Raw genomic sequence first — 12,653 nt, 5'->3', positions numbered from 1 at the left:
ACATCATATTACATTAATGTAAGATAATACTATACTGAGTTACTATAATGCCATATACGTGTCTAGATGGGTAGGTAATGCCCTAAGTATCTATACCTAACTAAGTATACTCTTAGATACCGTTTGTTTCTGTTTCATTCTTATTTCTCTTAATTTTCTAATATACTTTGTTTAATTTATGGTCATTATAGACAAGTTGGAAAGAAAGCAGTTGTATGATCTTGTGATGAACCATTGCAATAATGCATATGCACAAGAAGATGGAACTAAATTTGCAAATGAAATCTTAATAGCATTTCTTTCTTCATGTTTTACTTGGCACACTTTTATGTTCCTTTTAATATAAGTTTATTTTATGGCAAATAGAACAATAGACTTACAGCTTGAAGGGGTGCTGCTCTCCTATAGTGTTTCAGATGAGTATTTTCTTGGCTGCCTGGGAAGGGATTGAAGGGCCTCACCATGTTCCCAGCCATACCCTAAAGCAACAGGAATTTCCAGAGTCTTAGCAAGGAGTGAGGGAGGTAGCAGGATCTGTGAGCTGGTCCAAAATCATGCAGAGCTGGTCAAAAATCAAAATTTCTGTCTTACAGAAAATTCTGGAATAAAATTGCTGCATTTTGTAATTAAAAAACTAAATTTTCCATAGAAAAAAAATTTAAAAAAACCCTTTTTAAACAAAAAACAGTACTTGTCAACAAAATAAAGTTTTATAGGCCAAAAGAAAGCTAAGAGCCTTGGAAGCCATGGTTGAACCAGAAGCTTTAGGACTCGGGGCCTCTACAAGCCACAACAGGAATCAGAAAAGCCCTGAAAGCCCTGGTTATAGTCAAAGTCCCAGGACTTTCAGTCTTCTTCTATATGGAGTTTAGAAGCTTTGGAAGCCTTTGAGGCTTTTACTTTTCATTCTTTGCAACATAAAGCTTTTCCAAGAGCTTTTCCAACTACACAACTGGGAGAAAACTATGTATCTAATAAAACACATGAAAAAGGCTTTCTCCTCTCCACAAATCAAGAAATTCAGCATCTAAGCTCTTAGCTTTGTTTCAGTGGATTTTGTATTGCTTAAGGAGGTCTATCCATTGACTTCAATGGAGTTTGATTCAGACTTTTTGAGCACTTGGCATCTTGTCAGCATACTTCTGTGTGAAAGCAGCAAATCTCACCCACCTGAAAACTTGGATAAGAGTGAAAATTGATTTTAATAAAAGTATGACTTCTGGAACTTTCGTTCTGCTCCATGACATTTTTTTTACAGCGGTAATTCACTCCATGTCGTATTCTATTTTAACCTTTAAGTTCAGGTTTCAGCAAACAGCTGAATATTTAGGATCCTGATTTTAAGTAGATATAGCTTGCAGTTTCAAAGTTAGGGGGGGAGGGAAAGTAAAATTACCTTGCACATACAACAGAGCAACGTCATGGAACTACTGGAGCCTTGCAGTTATGATTAAGCCTCTCTCTTTTCAGATCTTGTTTGGCCTATCAAAATTGTGTGGAAGAAACTTAATAACTTGCTATTGAATGGGTTTTGGCTAGGCGTGCTACTGTGCTGCTCAGAAAAACAGTTTGGTATCTTTTGAGTGCATTCAAGCAAAACTGTCAATGTACACAAAGCAGAATAAAATGAACAAAAGATAATGTTCAAAAAGAACATCTACTACTGCTACTAGAGAAAAATATGCCCTGTGCCAGAAGGTACATGTATTGGATAATGTGCACACAAATAAATAAATAAACAAAACAAAAAAACCAAGCCCACACTACTGCTTGATAATCTTGTTTCCTATTACAGGGATTACATCCATAAATCTTGTTCAGAGCTGAGTATACTGAATAGCAAAGACCCAAGTAATTGGTCTTATTCCATGGGATGTCCACTGGACATCTGATAGACCTCAAAAAGTGTGAGGTTTGACTGGTAATCACAACTTTCTCCTTTTGAATAATTCTCAATGGACACATTTTAACTGTGGAGTTTGCTCATGGCAGGAACCTTTTAATTAGAGATTTTTGACTTGGTGGTATCTATAAAGTGCACCATAGCACACCCTTCCCTGGTGCCCTTTTGTTGAGAGGGTAATCGGTGATTTTCATTTCCTGCTGTTTCTCAGCCCCCTTGCTGAAGATGGAGAATTGGCTTGCTGTGTTTTAGCCTAAAGCTTTTCTTTGATTTTTTTTTTTCTTTTATTTCCTGATGTTGTGGTGGTTTTTACCAATTTACTTTCTCTTCCTCCTCCTTCTACCATTCCTTTTGGAAGGGAGTGAGGAGGAAGTCTCTTACTGGGCCCTGGAGTTGGCACCCGTTTTAGCTCTCCATTTGTCTACTGTACCCTGCAGCCCTGTCGCTTTGGGGCTGTGTTGCCCAGTGAATATTCCCTTGCTTTTATGAACAGAGGTGGGTACTTCTTTACTTTTGCCAACTTTTGCCAATACTTCTATTCTATGGTACTGCTTTGTACTGCTTGATGGCTTTCAGAAATTGTCCTTTGTGCAACAGGGTTCTTTTGGCTCTAGTTGGACACCCTTGATACTTATATTACCTGGGAAAATCTTGCAACCCCAGCAAATATTCCATCTACCAATCTCACATCCCAGACCTACAAGGAGTGAGGATCAGGCTGTAAATATTTATTCAGGTGAAAGCGATGGGGTTGATGTCAGACTCCCAAATGAAAGGCTTTGGTTGGTACTAGAGGTCACTCAGCACCACTAGAGTTAAAAAACTTGAAGCACTCCACTAGTTGAAGGATGGCAGAATGGCTCTTTTCTCTTATTCACTAGTGAAGCATAAGACTATGTATCATCTTTTTAGCAACAAGTTTCTGAAGCATCTCCGATTTTTTTTTTGCTGGTCCTTAGGGCTGTGTGAAACAGCACCATTTCATTTCAACTTCTGTTTCACCATTTCAAAGGGACAGTGTTTTGTTTCGTTTCATCAAAACTGTTTCACTTTTTCGATGTTTTGCCCATTGGCCTTTAATGGGGAATCGTGAAAATGCCTAAACTGTTGTCATTTTGTGCCTGATTCAGATAAAAATTGCAGGGATGGTAGCCCCTTCTGAGGGCATGAAGCCCACCAGGTTTTAAGGAGAAAGATGAAGAGTTTTTCTGGGAAACCGCACTGTTCAAGAGCAAAACTTGTGACACTTGCTGGCTGCGGCAGCCTCCTCTTATCCAGCATGCAGATTCTGGGGGCCCGCACCCCTGGGAGGGCTGTGGGGCTGTGCTGGACTCCTCCCATGTGTACAGGCCCCAAATCTGTGCATGGGATGAGAGGAGGCTGCTGCTGCTGCCTAGGACCAGCTCTGGGCAGATTGCTGCTGCCGCTGGCCCCAGGCAGCAGTGGCAGCCTCCTGTTATCTGGCATGCAGATCTGGGGGCCTGCACACCCCAGGAGGAGTCGGGCACAGCCCTGCAGCCCTTCTGGGGGTTTGGGCCCCCAGATCTATGCAGATGAGGAGGCTGCCGCTGCTGCCTGGGGCCAGCGGCAGCGGCAATCTTCCCTGGTGCTGGACATGGGCTATACCCAGCGCTGGTCCCAGGCAGCAGTGGCAGCCTCCTGTCATCTGGCATGCAGATCCAGGGGCCCAAACCCCCAGGAGGAGTCTGGCACAGGCCTTCTGGGGGTATGGGCCCCCAGATCTGTGTTCTGGATGACAGGAGGCTGCTGCTCTCGCCTGGGACCAGTGCTGAAGCCAAGTAAGCCTGGTTTCGAAACTCAAAACATTTCAAAACTTTTGAAATGTTTCAAGTGCCTTTGTTTTGTTTCCAAGCTGTTTTAAAGCTTTTTGTTTTGTTTCAATTTTTCTGCTTTGAGCTTGAAATGTGTCAAAACTGCTTTGAAACGGAACACTCGATGAAAGTTTGCATGGCCCTACTGGTCCTCCACCCTCTCACCATTCCAACACTCTGAACAGCCTAACAGCAGGGCTTTTGTAGGTGGAAGCAGAAGTTTGCCCTGTCCATAACTTTATATCATGGTTCTACTAACACTTATGTATGCTGTTACTAGAAGCATAACTTGCAAGTTTTGAGCCCTGGGCAAAACACTGCCAGAGAATTGGAGGGGGGGGGGCTGGGAGAGGGGGTGATGCTGAGTGCTGGAGAATGGGGTGGGGGAGGGGCAGAAGGGAGATCAGTTTTACCTTCCCAGGGGACTTGGAGACCCTAGCTACTGTTTTCAGGTTGCTGACTACCCGCTGACACCTGGTGGATGCTCCTCCTGTGTTAGTGGTCCTCCTGGGAGTCTTTATTCTACTGTCCCTTATGAGTTTGCACCCAGCACTGGTACCTCACTCACCCACCCCCAGTTATGCTACCAGTTGTTTTCATACTTGGGCCCAGTTACATGAGGCTACTGGGTCCTGGACCCAAGAATGAATCTGTACCATTCAGCTTAGATACCCACCACAAATACTCTTTTTCTGCCCTTTTTTTTTTTTTTTTGGCAATACTCTTCTAAGAGTCTGTGCCAACAGGAAGCTCATTCTTTTAGTTCTGGGGCAGTAGAAAGGGTTCTTTCTGGCACTGATGTTCTAGTTTTCAGTTTTGTCTTAAGTTTCTATCACATGCTATTTTTAGCTTAGGAGGTTCTCTGGTCTATAGTTGAGCTACACAACTTGCCAATGAAACCAACTCCCATTTCGGACGGTGAAGTAGCATTCACCATAGAAGGGCTAACATAGCTAGTGGCATGGTGGTGGCATTTTACCTTGTGCTTGTCTTATTTTTAGAGAGATGCTTAAAATGGGAATACTACATTCCTAAACACTGACAATAAAGCACTGATGATTTTCTTTGCATGCGAATCTTACTGTTGATTTAATACAAGGCTGTATGCTGCCTTTTGCTCTGGGGAAGAGAGAGCTTCATGTCAGAATGAGATAGGAATGCACTACAGAAGCAGAGGAGGGATAGGGATTCCAGTATTCCCAAAAGCTTTTTGCGGTAATTTCCCTGACTAAGGGAATCTCTGGTTTTGGTGAGTAAAAGGAGAAGACTGAAGGCTACCCATTTTTTTTGGTAGCATTCTTCTCTTTTGCAGTACACATGCTCTCATGTTTTTCTTCATCTGCTTTTTCTCCCTCCTCCTCAGCATGCAGTTAAGAAAAACATTTGTTTCCATTTCACTTTCCTACAGAAAGGAAGAGCAGCAAACCCAACTGCATCAGGAAAGGACATTCATTATTACTTATATTGCATTAATGATAAGGAAAAGGGAAGGACCCAAGAGTGTTTATATTTTGGAAGAGACGTCATGCAGAGATTACTCAGTCTAGGTTCATGGAAAGATGGGGATGTAGCCACAATAACTGGCAGTTTGACGCAGTGGTAAAGTGAGCACTTTATACATAATGGCTAGATACAAACATTCAAGAAGCCCAAGGAGGAATTGATCCAAGTTATGTGGTTTTTTTGTAAGCACCATTTTAGATCAGTAGCGAACAGAACATATATCCTCTTGGGGAGAGGGGGGAGCGGCACAAATCTTAGACTGGGTTCCACCATTTTTAAAGAAGTCTGTGCTGAACTTCTGTTATGGGTATAGGCTGGTTTCCAGACACTTATACTGGTAAAAGTGTGATGTCTGTACCTGGCCAGTAAGCAACAGGTTTGTGCTACATGAGAAGGGAAGTCAAGACAAGCATAGATGATAAAGCCTTTCATGCTGTCTGTGGATTTTAGATTCTTTTCCTTTTCTTGGGTTATATCACTTTTAAGGACTTTTCTGCCTTGCTGTCTCTGATGTTCCAGGCCTCTTTCCCACAATGGGACAATATTGGAAACTTTGAAAAGCATAGCCTGAAGAGTTTCTTGAGCAATGATACTGTTTATCTTGTATGCCACTAGTCTATGTGTAGAGTACTTCTCCTGCAACATCAGAAAGACAAACTGGTTCCATTAATGTCTGGCTTTTGGAAATTGTTCTCTTTGGACCATATTTGCATAAGAAGTATACACTTCCGGAGTCAAACATATTATAAACTTGTTTGGTTTTTCAATAAATTCGTAATCAGAAAGGGTGCAAAAGTAATTGGAAATCATTAGTAAAAAGCTCATTTAAATAGAAGTAACCATACTTCAGTATTGATGGTGTGAACTATACTGTGTGGCTTTTGTCTCAGGTGACAAATAATAACCAGTGAAGCAGATGGTGCTAATGTATAAGTATAAAGAGTTCAGTTGGCTTTCAAAAAGAAGAGAGTTTAAATCTATATAGGTGGGGTATGTGTGCATATGCACACTTTATCACATGTGCAATGAAAAGTTGCCAGGTTAATTGCAAGGTTTTATGAATCTGCAAATTAAGAGATCATTGGATATATGACCTTTTTAAAAACTAACAAGTTAAAATAAAAGAAAAAGAGAAGCTTTGCTGATCTGTTATCAAACTGATAAAGTGCTTATGTATGCAGCCCCAAATTCCATGATTAATTTTGTGTGAAAGAAGAACTAATGGGCTGATAACTGGTTAGCTTGCCTGATAGTGCTAATAGCTGCAGTGAATTGTAATTAGTATTACAATATGCATTTTTCAGTGTGTTCTAAATGGACTCCAAGCTTCTTTCCACCATACTGCTGATGTTTACAACATGTTTATAAACTCAGAAAAAGGTACTGTACTTATTCTTATTTTTCATATGACACCTTACAATTTCATTTTTGCAGCAGACTATCAATCATGTATTATTGAGACAACATTTAACATACTGTAAGATGCAATAGCGAGTTCAGTTTGTTTCCTCAAACTATTGGGCTGGGGACAGATATTAGACACAAACCTGTTTAAGTGATCAGAAACTGGTTTCAACCTGTAACAGAACAGATGTTCAGTGCACATAAACCAGTTTGAAAGTGGCTGAAACCAGCTTGAGATAAACCTGGCTGAATCTAGTATCAGACTTAACTGATTTGGGTCATACTGGTTTATGCAATGTCTGTCCCAGACCCCTTGTTGGTTTTAAGTTAAACTAGACTTCTACAGCATCCTGGCTTGCTCTCTGGGCTGAGCAGGGCTCTCTGCTCCACAGTAGGGCTGGTCTCTCCCCTCTGCTCCTTGACTGGAGCTCTGGCAGCGACTGCAGGCTGCTCCCCTCCCTCCCTCTCACCACTCCCTGCTAAGCAGGAATTCCCCCCTCCCCTCTGCTTTGATGAGAGGGGTCTGTGTATTAGCTAGCAGACCACATGCTGGCTACAGTCTGTACTGTGACAGACAGGACAATAGCAGAATCAACAGGTAATCTCCCTCTGTTTTCTTAATGGGATGATAAACACTGTGTTATCAATTCTCTGCTGGGCTAGTTGTAGGGGAGGGGGAACCCCTCCCTAATCAGAGCATCCTGCTGAGGCCTGGCCATGCCCCTCCCCCCTCAGCTTAGCACTATAGAAAGGAAGGGAGGGATGCTCTAGTGCCCTCCAGCTTCTAGCCTGAGCCACTGCAGGCATGTGCCTGCATGTCTGGGATGTTGTCTGTGCAGTTACAAACTCATTTAGCTTAGCCAGGTTAGACTAACCTGCAAAGATTCAATCAATTCAGGCTCAGGCTTTTCAAATGTCTGTCCCTAGCCTTGAAGTACTGGGGTCGGGGTTTGTTTGTTTGTTTTCTTCCCGACTTCACTCAGGTGAATTGACCTTGGATGCAGGGTAGGAAGTAAGGTTAATCTATTTGTGGAGGATAAAATTATTTCTAGTTTTCAAAGGTAATATGGTCTTGTGTGTGTTAAGTGTGGTGGAGTTGGGAAAATGGAATCTACTCTCAATCTGGTGTTAGGCCCAAGGCTAAGTGCAGCCTTGCGTGGCTGATGTTCTATGTCTATGGAGTATCAGGGCCATGGGTAGAGCTATAAGCCAATGTGCATCACTACCTTGAAGGTAGGGCCCCACTGCTGGGTTTAAATGGTATGGTGAGTATTGTGTGGGGACAAATCAGAATGAAATTTATCCACAGTCTTTCGCCATTATGTAGTGACTGCTGGCTTGAGCCATTTTGGTTTTGTGTGCACTAATGTTGGCTACTGTTTTAGTTCAAATTTGTAATGTTTATTTAAGGTTGCCTTAAATCAATATTAAAGAAAAAAAATTGATGCTTTTGTTCATTTTAAGCAAAATGTAAGTAGACTTGTGGGGTGGAGGACGTAAATGTTCACTGCGTGCGTCATGAGAGAGAAACAATATTAAAGTGCTTAAGAGTTGTCAAATACCTCTTGCCTTTGTGTTGGGAAATAAGTGCAGATGTTGTAAATTGCTCAAGCAAAGTTGTATATTGCCCATGTAGGCACTTTATCACAGAAAAAGACCAAAATGCTTTAATTGGTGCTGTGTAGATTGCAGATGATCTTAGCGAGAAGGATCCTGATCTTAAGTGTTTTTGGTTTCTTAAGCAAGGGGACTTTCAAATGAAGAATAAAACTCAAGAACATAATATAAGAATGAATGAGCAAAATTAAGAATCTGAGGTTATTTAAACTTTCTTTAAGATTCTCCAGACAATTAAGGGAATATAAGTGGATATACAGCCAGCATAATATTATGCACGTGTAATAATTATGGGCTGATTTGGGGGAGCTGCAGATGTTCAACCCCTTTGTAAATAAGGCTATTAAATGATAAAATATCTATTTACGTGGAGGTGCCAGTGCTACAGAACATATGGTTGTGAGAAATTAAATTGTGTGCTCAGTCTGAGCCAAGCAGGCAACAGTATATTGGGTAGATAAAAGGTAATGCTGCGGATCTCAAGATCAAGCAGTTGGAGTACCAATGAGAGAGGTTACAAATATCTATCTTTTGTTAAAAACAATGCACCAGAGGGATTTAATTTAAGTAAATAATAATATATATAAAAATAGCTGTAGATAGAATCAATGTTACGGTGACAGGATTTGGATCTTGGGGAGCACTGGGTGTGCAGCTGAATAAAAGCTTTTTCCTGTGTCTCGGCAAAAGCTGCTGATCACAGGACAGGATGATCTATTAAAAGAAAGTAACTTTGCAAATACTTAGGCAAGCAGTTTTCTAACAAGGTTGTAGTGTTAGAGCCCATTGCGTAAGAAGAACAAGATGTAGCCCACCAGCTATCATCAGGAGATAAAGATGAAGCAAGACCTTGGAGATGAAGGAGGAATCGGCAAGAAACCAAAAAGAACCAGCAATTGACCAAGAGAAGTGGAGGTCAAAGTCTTATGCATGCACTCACAGCAGAGGCATGTATGAATTAAATGCCTAGGCAATTCCATGCTAATGAAGCAAACCGTAAACAGAGGCAGAGTATAAGATGGGAGGAAAAATGGGTGGAACAATAGGAGGGACAGAGGTGGAACAAATGTTAATGAGCATAAATCAAGGTGTATAAAATATGAAAAAAAAGTAATGTTCACTGTGGCTCCCCGGTTTGTTGGTTTTCTTGGGAGTTAGTTCGAAGCTGTCTCCATTCTGAATAAAGCTGTTGTGAGCAATGTGTGCTGGTGTTTGCTCCCTGCTTGCTCTGGTTAATGAGTAATGGGATCCATGGGCAATTGGATCACAGTCTCCCTAGTCATTGGGTGCCGCATGGAGTCGGGGTCTAACAATCAATAAACATCCTTTCAACAAAAGCTGAATGATGAGGATGAAGAGTTACATGGGAAAGAAAAATTAATAAGATTGGTTTGAAGAAAGTGTTCAGGGAATGATAAATGTCTGAGGTGGCCTTCGGGTCAAAGTTGCTGATGCTGGGACTCGAGGGTCATTTTAGAAGGAATTGGAGGTAGCTCGTGTGAGAGAAACTGAGGGGAGGAAAAAGTAGTCTTTTTCTCATCACAAGCATTTATTGCAGCCCTTAGCGTGCTGAACTGCAACTGGAGGGGGTGTGTTATAACTTTGGTGCATACCTTCTCTTCAGGATGTCAGAATACCATGTGATCAAGAAATAATGTTGCTAGATGCAGTTAAGCATTAGAAAGCAGTGGTAGAACGAGTCCAGGAGCTAAAGAATGACATACTTCTTGCTAGTCGAATTCAAACCAGTCACAATGCACAGTAATAGAACCAAAATGGGTTTTTGGTCACTCAGTCTGGTTTTCAAGATCCATTGTATAAAATGCCAAATCACAATTTCCATAAGCAAAGCATAGTGGGTCAGTATTTAACAAAAAAAGGAAAACTGATTTGTCATTGAGTTCTCTCTCTGTCTTGGCAAACAGATCTTGAGAGGTCTGATGTAATTCTTTTTTTCTTGCATTTTCAGCATGTAGTTATTTAACTCTCTGCTCCTTATTTGGGTTGTTGATGGGTTGTTTTTTTTTTCCTTGTCTTCTAAAGGATTCAAGTTCAGCAAGAAGTCTGACTGGGCTTGTCTATCGAGCTATTTGTCTGCTGTTGTCCCAGTTGCTGCACATGCAAGCTCTTCAACACAATGGAGAGGGTGGTGGGGGAAATCGGGGAAGCGTTTGAATTCCAAATAATTTTTGTTCTGGTGTGTGCTTAACAGGCAAAGCAGAGTATGTACTTGATCACCTTTCCATTTCCACCAGGTGACGGCATACATTTTTGGAGAGTAACTCTATTACCTAGACCTAAAAGAGCACAGGAAGTAAAGATGGTCAAATTACTACATTTTCAGAGAGCTGGGAATTTGGCCAAACATTTGCTTGGAAATTGAAATTTGACACCTACCTCCCTGCCAGAAGACTATTACTGGGAAGGGAGGCTGAGCCTATAAGGGAGTTTACTTAAACATGTGGCCTTAATTTTATTTATTTTTTTACTACGGTAGCATGAGTATTATTTCTTCCATCTTCCTTTTAATGTTTGTGTAATAACATTTGATTCCACAGTTCTACTATTGTGTTAATTTTTTTCTTGAAAAATTATTAACAAAAATAAATAAAAGTTCATAAGAGGTCATGGTAGAAGGCTTGTTCAAGTGGTTAAAAGTTCAGCCATCTCTAATGTTGTGGACAGCACTGTGAGTTTCCTTAAAACAAGAGTTTACTTTCATGTTTTTAACCCCTATGAGTGTCAGTCAATAGTGGAAGATCAAAATAGTCATTAATATTCTTATACATGTTTCAGCAGTTGATTAGGAAGTGCTATATAAAAGGGTTGATGAGAGCCGTGGTAAATAATAGATGGATATTAACCTATGAACAGCATAAATGTAAAATCTTGAAGTCTCTGCTGATCAGTGTTTTTTAAAGTATCCACTGTGGTGTGCCAAGTTACCACAGGTCACATTTCACTGATAACCACACATGGACTAGACACCACAAGTGTCCTGCCAGAATGTGAAAAAACAGCCAATTCTTCAAAAATAATAGATAAGCAGGTATTTAGCAGCTGCTGACAAATGTCCTTGCTTCTCGAGAACACTAATATTTCGATATTGGTATCTTTTAGAAATCTTGCCATGAGTATATCAGAAGTATAGCTGAAGAGAAACAAAGTGCTAATCATCCCAGCTCTTGAAGTATGATATAAAAGCATTGAATAATGAGATCACTTTTATTTCAAAGTTACAGAAGAAAATGGATAAAGTTAGCAGCTCAGGATTTTTTGTTGTTATTTAGCTTCGACTTAAATTTTTGGTCATTGTATGGAAAGTTGCTGAAGAGAGCCTGGAGTTTTCTGGGTCTAAATGGGCTTTTCAGATTTTGCTCAGAAGTCGAGAGAGGAGGCCTCTGGATTTCCGGTTATTTGGACAGCTTGCCAACAGAGTGAGAAGTTTAGTGCTTGCAGTATTATTACGTCTTATTTTAAAAAAATCCTTTGACTCGTATGTTTGCAAATAACTGAAGTATAGTTTCAGAGCACAAAACCTTTTTTTTTTCCCCCTAAAATGATTTGGCCATGGTAATCTATGGATGCTCCAGTCAAAATTACCATACTGACTTCAGTTAGGGTACAGTTGTGGAAGTGGGCTGGTTGAAGACTTTCTGTTAAACTTTTTTGAAGGATTGTCTTTTCCTAGGGGGTGCCTTGCCTTGTCTTAGAAAACTTTCTTCCTCCTTCCTCTTGAGAAACAAAAATCCAAAGCCTGGTTGAAATAAATACATATTTTATAGTTTTGGTGGGTTTAGCTTTTCATAAAAAGTCAACATTTTTCTTCCTACTTCTTGACCCCATGTTCTATTCTGCTGATTATTTTTTAGCAAACTCTATGGAATGTCGGGGGCAAGCTGCCTTGGAGGTAAAACTATCAATAAAATTCATCAAGTGGCTCTTAGCCTTTTTTCCCCACTGTATCATCATGGCTTCTCTGAGTCATGGCTAACACATTGGTCATAAGATACCCAAGCAAAGTTGAAATTGGAAAATTTATATTTTGCTTTTCTAGAAGTAGAGCCAAAATTATGTGTATAGATAGAAAGACTGTTCACCCCCATGTCAAAAATATATAATTTTATGTATTTCAAGGATAAAATAAAGATACTGTCTTTCAATGTACATGGTAGTCAATTGACATGACATCCAAGTGGATTCAACCAGTAAGAAATTAAAGTACTTACGGATAGTTGTTTATATGCTTGTTCCCTTTTCTTGGATAGTAGTCCATGCCAGTATTATGCTGGCTGTGCTTTCTATTTTGTCTTTGAGGTGCCCTTGTTTTCTATCCCATCAACACGTGGTAGAATATATAAAAAATGAAATCGGGCATTATTCATATCAGTTGC

This window comes from Alligator mississippiensis, chromosome 3 (genome assembly GCF_030867095.1).
Source record: "Alligator mississippiensis isolate rAllMis1 chromosome 3, rAllMis1, whole genome shotgun sequence".
NCBI lineage: Eukaryota > Metazoa > Chordata > Crocodylia > Alligatoridae > Alligator > Alligator mississippiensis.
Note: the sequence above shows the minus strand (reverse complement) of the source record.